Source organism: Balaenoptera physalus, assembly GCF_965194825.1.
Source record: "Balaenoptera physalus genome assembly, chromosome: 9".
In the NCBI taxonomy this organism is placed as follows: Eukaryota; Metazoa; Chordata; class Mammalia; order Artiodactyla; family Balaenopteridae; genus Balaenoptera; species Balaenoptera physalus.
In genome coordinates, this window is record NC_138888.1 from 15,096,832 (window position 1) to 15,110,292 (window position 13,461).

General features: G+C 42.4%; 1 protein-coding gene across 2 annotated transcripts in view; it reads right to left on the bottom strand.

The window, feature by feature from the left end:
* AKAP12 (A-kinase anchoring protein 12) overlaps positions 1–13,461 on the bottom strand; it is a 104,544-nt gene that overhangs the window by 14,955 nt on the left and 76,128 nt on the right. The window lies entirely within an intron of this gene.

Here is a 13,461-nt window from a genome sequence, read left to right on the forward strand (position 1 = left end):
TAGAAGAAAAATAAACTCCATGTACTCTCAAAGCATTAAAATTCTTATTCTCCAAGCATTGTAACTTACAATTTGTAAATGCCACTTATGACAAGAAAAATTATTTAGACATGTCAACACCTACACTTAAGAGAAAAATTGCTATATGTCTGATGTGGACAGCAATTCAAATTCTATTTCAGTGTAAAAAGCGGTTTTTTCATGGTTACAGTCATGCTTTAAAAAAAGAAAGAACACGTATATCCTACGCACCCACTCAAAGATAATGATTCAAAAGATCACCTGAGTACACCTGTAACTTATGTAATATTGTACATCAACTCTACTTCAATAAAAAAATTTTTTTAAATGTTGTAAGATCACCTGACCATCATTTTGTCACTTTGTCAAGGTAAAGACTGGATAAAAGCAAGAATCAATGGGTGCTGGACATCCCTGGTGGCGCAGTGGTTAAGAATCCGTCTGCCAATGCAGGGGACACAGGTTCGATCCCTGGTCCGGGAAGATCCCACATGCCGCGGAGCAAGTAAGCCCGTGCGCCACAACTACTGAGCCTGCGTGCCGCAACTACTGAAACCTGCGCAGCAAGAGCCCGTGCTCCGCCACATGAAAAGCCACTGCAATGAGAAGCCCGCGCAGGGCAAAGAAGAGTATCCCCCGCTCACCACAGCAAGAGAAAGCTCGTGCCCAGCAACGAAGACCCCATGCAGCCAAAAATAAATTAATTTTAAAAAAAGGCCCAATACAGCCAAAAATAAATAAATTTATTTTTTTAAAAAAAAGGAAAAATTACAACCCACATTAAATACTGAGGCAAATATCCCAAGAGAAAGAAAAATTCAGACATATGTGATAGACTGTCCAGAGTATCCAACCCTGACATTCCTTTCATTCTGGGAACACTTTCTCCCCATTATTTTTTTAAAAGTATGTATAATCTTCTGAAATAAGAAGAATATGCTGTTTATTTCTCTCTTGTAAAAATAAAATACAGTGTGTGTGAAAAAAAAAAGAATATGCTGTAAGTTCCCATTTGTTCCTATTATAATCCAGTTTATACAGTTAAGTCTAAGGATTTCTTGAAGTTAAGTGCATTTCGATGAACTACTTTACAAATTTTCCCAATTATAAAAGCATACTCATCAGAGAACTTTCTGCAAGCACTTCTAACACAACACAAGAGATGTGACCTTTTCTTTAAAGATGGATGATATCATTGGAAATACACTAGAGGAAAAAGTCTAAGCCCAATAATAAACTCTATTCTACTATAAATTTACTAGTAATGCACACATATAAAAATTAAATTTCCTGCCAGCAAGCAGGAGGTAAAAACACTCATTAACTAACCTCTCTAGAAACCATTAGAAAATGCAGAGACGTTTTGCTAACACAGTAGGAGAAAGTAGGTGTTATACACACACCATTTCCCCCCTGTTTCCCCTCCATGCTCCTAAATCTGTGTTTCAATTTGAAACACCTTTTATAAAACTCTGGGGTGACTGGAATGTTTACAGTCAAAACTCAGGAAACAAAGATGAACAGCTGCTAACTGGTATTACAAAACAACTATTGATGGTTCCTTATAGCTTAGCAATATTCAGATGTTCTCTTTAGAGTGTTATATGGCTGAACCCATTAAAAAAGAAAAGTATTTAAGATCACAGGAAAATTTAAAATCCTAACTGGTCAACTGGTCTGCAGTCTCTTTTTACCTAAGTAATCCTAGGAGCTACTATTGTCAGAACAATCTTCCAGACTGGGCAAGGCCCCTGCTGGCCCAGATGGTGCCTTTGTGCTTTGTGCAAAAGGCTGGAAAAACCCAACTCAGCCCTGATTTCCACTTGGCCTTCTGGACCAGCTAGACCTGTACAGACCTTACAGAGAGGCCCTGTTTCCTAAAATACCCCTTTGATCACATCATGAAGCTAGCTGCCAAACATCCCTAAGGGCTCCAGGATCTAGGGGAGTGTCTTCTAAACTACTAAGCTGGCAGCCAAGGCTGTCTAAATTACATTCTAACATATAAGCCAACTTAAAAAAAATTTTTTTATTGGATATATGCATATGTATAACTGATTCACTTTGCTGTATACCTGAAACTAACACAACATTGTAAATCAACTATACTCCAACAAAAATAAGCCAACTTTGATCGCACACTTGCGCTTTAGAGGTCTGTAACCTGCCTCAAACCACATGCGGCCACGTGGCTACCACTCAGCTGGGAACCCGCAGGTAGTGAAACTTAGATCATTTTTTTTCAGCCTCGTTTCCTAAGACTGGGCCAGGCGCTCGGCGTGCTGCAGCCCAAGTAACAAGGCCTGCTCCGTCCTGTTCTGCATCCCCCATTTTGCTCGCCTGCCTCTGGGCTCTCCGGGGTGGGGGGGGGGGGGGGTGGGGGGCGGAGCCGGCAACTTTCTGGTCTTGCCTAAATCCTTGTGATTTTTCGAGGCCTGTATCGTTTTCTACCTCGCCCGCCTGCCGGGCAAAGACCTTCCCAGGGGACCCCAGCCTGCACAATCTCTATCCCAATCCTCGCCCCCCTCCTTCTAGGCCATTGTCTTCCCGGATGTGCCTCTTTCCGGCAAGAAGCAACATGCAGCCTAGGGCCTCCCTTGCGCTGCGGTTCTGTTTTTCAGTCTCCGGGCGAGGTGCTGGCTCAGAGAGTGCAGGGTTCGGGCACATGCTCCGCGGGCCTCAGCGAACCCTGTGGAGTCCAGAGGGTGGCTCTGCAGCCCTGGGCATGGTGTCCTGTGGTGTCCCTTCCTAACACCCGCCCCTGCGCGCTCCTGCGCCAGCAGCTTGATCAACGCAAGGGAAAGGAGGAAGCATGGAAACCCACACACCCATCTAACTGACACCTCGGGGGGCGCTCCCGGCGATACGGCCCGCCAGGCCACGGGACGAACCGCCGCTGGGGGGCGCGCGCTACTCACAGCAGATACTCCAGCAGGGCATGGCGCGCGCCGCTGGCCGGCAGGGGCAATCCGACAGAGGCGCCGGAGGCCCCAGCCTTCCTCTGCCGGCTGCCCCGTCGCTGCATGGAGACGCCTCCGGGGGAGTCGCGCGCGTCACAAAGGGCGCAGCCTCCTCGTCAGCCTGCAACGGGAGGCCCTGAGCATCACCCCCAGGGCCCCCTCTTCCAGGCGAAGCACGCCAGATGCCGGAAACCAGCCAAACCTCCCTGGCCAAAGGTCGCCAAACCTCACTGCCGCAGCGTTCCTGTACTGCCTCTCTCTTATCCGCACAACATTCCATCGAGTAGTTGATCCAAAACCCGCATTGCCTATCAGTGGCCCAGGGCATGGCAGGTACCTGTGCCTGGGCGGGTTTGTTTGTAAGTGCTTTAATTTCCTAAGTACTAGAATAAGAACTGGGTTCCCATTACGAAGCTATCATTTCCAATCATAGAGCCTTAGAGCTGGAAAGCAGAGGTCACCTGGTCCCCCCAGCTGGTTTACAGAGGAATAAACTGACTTCAAACACGGTTGTATGTGGGAAATGCAAAACGGTATAGCCACTTGGGAAGACAGTGGGGCAGTTTCTTGCAAAACTAAACACGCTCTTACCATCTGATCCAGCAATTATGCTCCTTGGTTTTTCCCTAAATATTCTTGGTATTTACTCATACCCACATCTGGTATGAGTTGAAAACATGTCCACACAAGAACCCACACACGGATGTTTATAGCAGCCTTACTCACAATTGCAAAAACTTGGAAGCAACCAAGACGTTCTTCATAGGTGAATGGATAAATAAACTGTGGTATATCCAGGCAATAAAATATTATTCAGCACTAAAGACAAGCTAGCAAATCATGAAGACGTGGAGGAGCCTTAACAAGAGCATATTACTAAGTGAAAGGAGCCAAACTGAAAAGGCTACATACTGTACGATTGCAACTCCATGGCATTCTGGAAAAGGCAAAACTGTGGAGACAGTAAAAAGATCAGGGGTAGGGAGGTGGGAGGGATGAACAGGCAGAGCACGGAGGACTTTTTAGGACGGTGAAATACTCTGCATGATACTCTAGATGCATGTCATTATACATTTGTTCAAACCCACAGAATGTACACCACCAAGAGTGAACCAATGTAAACGAACCCACACCAATGTAAACTATGGACTTTGAGTGATAATGATGTCAGTGTAGGCTCATGGATGGTAACAAAGGTACCGCTCTGGTGTGGGACGCTGATAGTGGGAGAGGCTAGGCATGTGTGGGGTTAGGGAGTATATAGGAACTGTACTTTCCACTCTTTCTTGCTGTGACCCTAAAACTGCTCTAAGAAATAAAGTCTATTTTTTACAAAATGGTAAACACAAAGTTTGTCTTTTTAAAAGAAAAATAAACTCCATGTACTCTCAAAGCATTAAAATTCTTATTCTCCAAGCATTGTTAACTCTACAATTTGTAAATGCCACTTATGACAAGAAAAATTATTTAGACATGTCAACACCTACACTTAAGAGAAAAATTGCTATATGTCTGATGTGGACAGCAATTCAAATTCTATTTCAGTGTAAAAAGCAGTTTTTTCATGGTTACAGTCATGAAAGAAGAAAGAACACATATATCCTACACACCCACTCAAAGATAATGATTCAAAAGATCACCTGAGTATACCTGTAACTTATGTAATATTGTACATCAACTCTACTTCAATAAAAAAAAATTTTTTAATGTTGTAAGATCACCTGACCATCAATTTTGTCACTTTGTCAAGGTAAAGACTGGATAAAAGCAAGAATCAATGGGTGCTGGACTTCCCTGGTGGTGCAGTGGTTAAGAATCCACCTGCCAATGCAGAAGACACGCGTTCGATCCCTGGTCCGGGAAGATCCCACATGCCGCAGAGCAACTAAGCCCGTGCGCCACAACTACTGAGCCCACGAGCCCTAGAGCCTGTGCTCTGCAACAAGCGAAGCCACTGCACTGCAACAAAGAGTAGCCCCCGCTCGCCGCAACTAGAGAAAGTCCGCGTGCAGCCACGAAGACCCAACTGGGCCGTAAATAAATAAATAAAAAAGAATCAATGGGTGCTAAATGGGGGAGGGGGGGAGTTGGGCTGGATACTTACGTGCCTAATGGTCGAAAGGGTGGTGAAATCGGACAACAGCTCAACATCAACCTATGAGGGACAGATGGACATTGTGTACAATACCTTGAGAAGGAAACAATGTCATCTGTGGCTAAGAATGCACAACCTAAATTCAATTAGGAGAAAACAAACACAAAATAAGGAATGTGGTAGAAATGGGAAGAGAACTATATGCTTTGAACATGGCAATATCTAAAAGACAAAGGTTATACAGATGTTGCAGATTAAAAGAGGCTAAACAGATTATGATGTAATACCTGACCTGAGGATGGATCTTGCAATGCAAGGGGAGAAGGCTAAAAAGGACCTTATTAGATAACTGACAAGATTGAAAAAAGAATGGTAGATTATAAAATAAGTATTGTGATAATGTAAATATCCGACATTGATAACGGTACTATGATTACAAAAGGAAATATCTCTATTCTTAGGAAATACACACCGAAGCATTTAGGAGTGAAGGACCATGAAGTACATAACCTATCCTCAGATGATTCAGAAAGCGTCACATCTCATGCCTACATAAGACATAACAGGAACACCTGTATGTTGGTTTTTTATTTTGTTTTGTTTTCCAACATAGAGCGAGAGAGTAAATAATGAAGCAAATGAGGCAAATGTTAAGAAGTGAATCTAGGTGAAGAGTACATGATGTGTCCTGTACTATTTTTATTTTTGCTACTTCTTCTAAGTTTGAAGTTATTGTTTTAAACAATCAATCAGAAGAATGAACAAGTGCAGATGACTAATGAAAATATAGAGAACAGCAAAAATGGAGAGGGTAATGATTCACCCTACCTGATTTTAGTGGCTCTTTGCCTCACATTATATACCATAAAACAAATTTTTTTAAAATTTATTAATTTATTATTTATTTTTGACTGTGTTGGGTCTTCGTTTCTGTGCGAGGGCTTTCTCTAGTTGCAGCAAGCAGGGGTCACTCTTCATCGCGGTGCGCGGGCCTCTCACTATCGCGGCCTCTCTTGTTGCGGAGCACAGGCTCCAGACACGCAGCCTCAGTAGTTGTGGCACACGGGCTTAGTTGCTCCGCGGCATGTGGGATCTTCCCAGACCAGGACTCGAACCCGTGTCCCCTGCATTGGCAGGCAGATTCTCAACCACTGCACCACCAGGGAAACCCCAACAAATTTTTATCAATGAATTAAATAACAGAAAAACTCTTCCCCTACCCCTCAAAGAAGAGACAGAATTCAGGTAGAACGGAAGAAGATTAAAGACCAGAAGCTCTAGAGACAGACTGGTGTTTAAATTTCAGCTGCACCACCTTCTAGCACTGGGTCCTTGGGCACGTCTCTTGAAGTTTCTGTTCTTAGTGCCCTCACCTATAACATAGGCCCCCTCCACTACTAGCAAAGGCTAGTTAAGAGGGTAAAACATCAGCTGGCAGTCTAGAATAAAAATAAAACAAAAGCCATTGGAATGGCTTTTTCTTTTTTTTGCTTCACTGTTTTCCTCAGAACAGAAATACTTCCTTTTAATTACTTTTTACCAATTCCAACGGTGATCTATATGAATTGTAGACAATTTAAAAATACAGAAAATTGGGAGTAACATCCATAAAGACAATGTCCAGTGATAACGGCTATTAATATCTGTATTTCCTTCTGGATAAATTATCTAATAGTCTTCAAAACTATGACATACTGGTTGCATAATTTATTTTTAGGTCCCCTTGTTTTTAGACAATTTATGTTGGTCCAATTTTTCATTATCACACTCACATGTATAAAGTCACTGTCCAAACCCGGGAAGGAGTTTTTGAACAGAAGAGGGCAGTCTTGAGCAGACTTCAGCTCTCCAGACCTGGCAGCCTTGAGACACTCCTAGACCTTCAGCACCACAAGACGCTGCAGAAACCCATCAATACATAAAGTTTAGGTGCTCTTTCAAATTCTGTGAAGTCATATCGCACCTGTTTTTACCTCTTTGACTCCCAGCATAAACACTTCAAGGGGGAAAATGGGCATTCTGAGTTAGCTCCCTATCTGCTCTCTTCTTCTTTATTTGCACCCAGATCTAGATCCTTTTCCCCGATTTTGGACCAAGTTAAGGTCACATGTAGATGAGCCCTACTTTCTGTCTGGAACTCCCTTCCTCCCCTTCCCTGCTTTCCCAGCCCAACTGTACACAGTACAGCAAAATCACCCCACATTTCCCAGGTTCTGGCTGAAGGCGGAGACTCCCAAGACCATCATCCGTCCCACCCACGTTCCAGCTTGTGGTTAGCAGAAAGCTCTTTAAAGGTGTTTCTATGAGCTGTCTGCACGCAGGTTCTAAGTGAGTTCAAAGATCTTAGCTTGGTGAGCAAACAGGAGGCTGTTAAACGCATAAAAGAACAGCTAAATAAATAAATATCAGTGTAAAAGTATAACAATACAGCTTATAATCCATGAAATTATAATCAACTTATCAAAAAAAAAAAAAAAAAGAAAAAAGAACAGCCAAAAAATGTGGGGCGGCAGGGAGGAGTGGACCACGCCAGCAGGTCCAGCTGTTGGGAGTGGAAGAAGCAGGTGAGTGACAGGAAGCAGGTAAGAATGGTGGAGACGGCTTTCGGGGAAGACGGTCCAGTGTTCACCTGTTCGGACTGAGCGTAGCAGAATCTACTCGCAGCCACACTTACAAGCATTTCACTAATACATTTACTTTTAAACGAGTTCAAAACCTCCTCTGCTCTAATCTGACACATCAGCTCCCTATGGAATTGCTGTCTGCCTTAGATTTGTCCAGTTGGATAGGAAGAGGACAATCAAAGAGCTTGACCATCTAAGCATCACTGATTTGGGGATGCACTTTCTTGGCATCCAGAAAGTCCTTCCACAGAATAACTGGTCTGATACAATGTATAATTATCCCTCATGCGGGGCTTTGAGTTATCCAGCCATTTTGCAGAACGCTGCCATTAATCCTACAAGTTTCTCAAATACCCAGAAAGTCCAAACACAATGCTCCCATATTCAGTGATGCTGCAATTTACCTAGAAACTCCACGTTCTCGCCAGGCATCAAAGATGGCCAAAAGGGTGGGAAAGGGAGTCGGTCAATGTGTCAACTGGGAAAGCTCTAGGAGGCAGGACCGGCAAATGCTTCATCTTCACGCAGTCCTGCTCGTCACTGGTCTTCTCCCCACCCCACAGACACTTCAAAGGGCGAGGAAATACTACAGTCCTTGCAAGGATCCCCACACTCATCGGCAGCACCCTAAACATAGTCTTACCTGGACACGTGATTTGTGTCAACATGGTTTTCCACTAAAACCGTCAGTGGCATCAACATCATGTAAGTCTTGCTTCGTAAATAAACATCAACATAGAAAGCAAATATTTCTAGTCCCTTTTTCTGGGAGAAGATTCTAGTCATACGCCTTTGTGAGTGAGTGTTACTATGTTGGAAACATTACTTGGAAAAGAAAAAGATGATTTAAAAATGACATAGGAAGTGCTTTCACTCACTTAATTGTCTGCATATGTCCCAGAAGGAGCCTCTTTAGGGTGGACATACAGCTTTATAGATGCAGAAAAGATAAAGGCGAGTGACGGGTGAAGCGATGGTGCAGCTTCTGAAGTTGTTTTATCAAAGACTTTGAATAAGCTTTTTGTTTGTCCTTATGTTTTTCTAAGACAAATGAAAGGTCTCCTTTTCTTTTCTTTTTTTTTTTAGCCACACTGCCACTTGTGGGATCTTAGTTCCCCAACCAGGGATCGAACCCTGGCCCCCGGCAGTGGAAGTGCAGAGTCTTAACCACTGGACTGCCAGGGAAGTCCCGAAAGGTCTCCTTAAAGAAAAAAGTGTGGAAAGTGAAACAGAGAAGAAAAATGACAGCTGGTAGGACATACTTTCTGCCCCTATATTTTTACTTTTAAAAGTATAAACTATCCTCAGGTATTACATAATAGGAAAACTTATAGCATATCTGTAATAGTAATAACCTATGAGTTGTTTAATATTTTGAACAGCTTAACAAGCCCTTCCAAGACTAAAAAAACCTACAGAACATTAATGAAGTCAAATAAATGTGAAAATATACGAATAGTTATATCTTTAGTAATGTTGAAAGAAACCAAAACTTGAAAGCATTTCGTGGACAGAAATTCCACTTTGGAAGAGAACTGTCAAAGCTTTTCCTTTTTCGGTGTTATCGTCTACTAAACTATGTTTATCTGCAGATAAATGTCCAGTCAATCCCAATTTATAAAATCAAGCACAAGAGATCTATGAGTATGGGCGAATATACATTTTCCCTGTGAAAAATTTCATAATCCTCCACCTCCCAAGTCCCAAAGGGCCCATGATCACAAGAGGTTAAAGGTCCTGTACTGAATCCTGCGCTCTCCATGCAGACACCCTGCTCCCAAGCTCCACAAAAAGCATCCACCATTTGTGGGTCCAAAAGCTGCAAGATCAGCATTCTTTTCTCACTCTTCCAAATACTCAGAGATTAAGAGATAAAAGTATGACTTGTTTTCTTTTACTTTAGAGGTTTAAAAGAAAAAAAAAACTTTTAAGGAACATGTCATATTATAGATTACAAAATGTTAAAGTTTTTATCCAAACTTAGATATATTTGTCAGATAAAAAGTGCAATATTGTAAACAGCTATAACATTGATTTTTTTTTTTCGGTTTAGTATAACTCGTGCTCTCCATTCCCCATGCAAATCGGGGCTGCTTGCTGTGACATCTGGAACTGGTTAACTTTCCCCCATGATTTGCAGCATTGCCCTGAAATTTTTCCAGGAATTCTCCACATTCTAAATCCATCTCTGTATCTTACACACCCAACCAACTATTCTCATTCTAATGCTCATCAACCACGAAACCTCCAAGGGGAGATGTGTAACTGGGGTTGAAACTCAGAGAAGCAAAACCCCACACAGGAGCATACAGGTGATGCTCATCGTTGGCCCTGGAGTTCAGTGGTCCCTTAGACACCTGGGCAGGCATGTAAAAATGTGGGCACCACGAAGTCAGTATCAGCATCCGTTACACAACGAGAAAGAGGTCCTTTACAAGCTACTCTACAGCTGTGCTTCTTAGTAGCTGTGGAACACCAAGAGAAACTTAGTTTTCATGATAAAAAGGGGTTAAAAAACCACTTTTTGCAGGATTTTTGTGGGAAATCATGATAACGGCCACTCAGAGTGGGCACTCGGTACACGGCAGTTACTGGGCCAGAGTTGTGAGGGTATTAATTTCAGGTTTCACAAATCCCTTGGTAACTAGTCTGCCTGCATGGCAGAGAGAAGCAGCCACGTGGGGGGGGGGGAATTTTTCAATCTTGTAAAGTGATTTGCATAAAGAAGTGCATTATGAATCATCTAGAAGTTTTGTGAATATTGGAGGATTCTTTCTTCCCAGTTTACTTTAGAGATAAAGAATACTGTTGCCCTAATTCCTCATGATAACTCTATATTTTGTCTCAATACTGTGTGTGAGTTAGGGAAAACAGGAAAGATATTTTCGTAATTCAAAAAGGTGGTGTTTTTTTTGGTTTTTTTGCTGGCATTCCATTGATACATGGGTGGGGAGGGGATACCTCTTTCATCATCGTGTCCTATTACTTATTTTCTAGTTTTTAAACTAAGCTACTGCTAACATGATGTGAGGGAAAGACTTCAGGAAAGGCAACAGAATGTGACGTGAATAATCAATCATCTCCTACTTGAAGGTCTGCTGTATTCACTTCAGGGGATTGTGTGCACAGGGTCTGAGGAGGGGAGAATAATGGTCAGTATTAGGTGACAGCTTTCTCCTGCTTTACAAAATGAAAACTCATTCCTAAGCAGTTCTACAAAAATGTCATCAATCCTGCTCCCTTCCTATGAATTGTGAAACTGAAACACATTCTCACATAAGGCAGTCCTACTAAAGCAGCCGAGAATAACTTTCTCCTACATTATTTATTTATTTATTTAAAAAAAATTTTTTTTTAATTTATTTAGGCTACGCTGGATCTTAGTTACCGCATGCGGGATCTTTAGTTGTGGCATGCAGGCTCTTAGTTGCAGCATGGGGGGAATCTAGTTCCCCGACCAGGGATGGAACCCAGGCCCCCTGCATTGGCAGCGCGGGGTCTTAACCACTGAACCATCAGGGAAGTCCCTCTCCTACATTATTTAAATGAGCAATCCCAAAGTTACAAAAAACCTTTGCTATTCAATTAATCCTGAATGCCAATTTTAAAAGCCTTCATTGCTTTTCAAGATTCTGACCAGTTATTTAAAGACCATTGATTGTAAATCTTCCTCATCAGAATAACTTGCAGAAGAAAAAAAAAAAAAAGACGGTTGAAACTCCTTTTTAATTTTTACTCCTTCCATTATGAAATGTTTATTTGCGATAAACTTTTTGGAGTTTAAGATTTTCTGCACACTTTCTTTTTACCAGGAAAAAACAACATTTTGCCACATCCTTCATATCAACATTGTAATAAAAGTAAAACTCAGAAAGCAATTGATCCAATTATTTAAAGTTGCCTTAAAAATTAGACAGTCCTTGCAACTGTTTCCATTCATTTAGCATCCCATTAGGATTATCTGAACCAATTTTTTAAAGCCCCCAAGTATCCCAAGTTTGTTAACTCAACTTCTGCTTAAAAAGGCCCACCTTCCTTTCCCATAAGAAACTGAGCATGTGATAAACTCATCAAATAGTGAATAATAGTAAAGATCATACTGTACACAAAAAGCACCCGGAAAAAGTCATGATCATAGAAGCCCCACCCCCAGCTGTGACACCCCACAGACCACACTCCCAGGCAGGCTCTCTCAGGGTTGAGCATTTATATGTCTCATTCATAGAAAAATTAATGATCTGGGAAAAAAATGAATTTTGTGTTTTTAATTTTTAAGTTTTGTGTAGTCTAATAATACTTTCTAGGTATCATGTAAATTTTCACGCTAGGTACGGGGTAGAAAGGCAAGTCGAGTGAACTTGGGGAAGGAATTTTAAGGAAATTTCAAAGTAAACAAGCTTATCTATAGGAAGTGAGAGATATGGAGAAAAATTTCAAGTCCTAGAAATTCTATACTGCACTTTTTGGAGAACAAAGATCTCAAATATTCAGAGAAGCGCTGGTCTTACAAACCTAAATTAGCAAATGGAGTTTAATTTTGATGAGGGCAAAAGGCAGAAAGGAGGAGAAAACAGGCAGGTTCCTAAGGATTCAGGCTGCAGTACATTAGCATTAGAAGATCAAATGACAAGCAAGAGGAGCTCTGAGTACATTCCACAAGTTTGATACCTGTAACTAATTTGCTGGAGGTAGGTATTAAATATTATCATTCACACTCAACAGCCAGATTTCTAGAAAGCAAGCTTAAGATCATACATTTTTATTATTCACTGTCCAAATACCGTAGCCTGTTAGTCACCAATTTTACAGTAACTATGGCTTTATTAAAACCACCACACAGGCCTTTCTCACCTTCTGAGATGGGCCACACTCTGTCCTGTAGAGTGTGTTTCCCTCTGAATAAATCCGCTCCGTGCCTATCACTTTGTCTCTCACTGGATTCCTTCTGCGATGAGACATCAAGAACCTGAGCTTCATGAAGCCCTGACGCCAGGCAAGACTCCAGCCTCCATGACCTTCCCTGAGTTCCAACGGGTGGATTCGAACAGTTGCTAATCAAGGAAGGAGCAGCCAAGAAACCATCTGAGGCAAGATTCAAGGGACCAGAGAAGCTCCCCAAGATTAGGAGACCGACCACCTGAGACCCTGCACACACCCTAATCTTGTCGGCAACCCCGCCCCTAAAGTATTCTTATAAAGCTCCTCATCAAATTCTGTGTCCCACGTTGGGACACAGTTTTTCAAGGCAAGACCTGCTGTGTCCCCTTTTGCCTGGCAAAGCAATAAAGCTATCCCTTTCTACTTCACCAACCACCCCCCCCCAAAAAAAAACCACCACACAAACCAGAGCTAATATTTTCATCCCCTAAATGGCCAAGTGTACCTTCATTGCCAGTTCCTAATAAGCAGGTCAAAATGTCAAATACTGCAATTTCTCAACAACAGGAATTTACCTTTTTTTAATGACTATAGCAAGCAATTAGGCTTTCACAACCTATTTTCAAATTCACCCCAATCTAACATGCATCTGTTGGGGGGGGGGTTGTCGTTCCCCTCCACCAGGGGAAGAGGTGCAACCCCTCACAAAATGCATTCCAGGTCTCCCCTGGGCCCGGGTCAGGAAGATTCCTGCAGAGGCAAAAAGAAAACGTTGGGTTTGCTGGGTGCCTGCTGAGCCGAAAAGAGAACGATCTTCTGATCAAAAAGTCAGCACAGTGAGAGCGTGAAATGCCCATCAGGATGTCCAGCCGCTGCCCTGCGG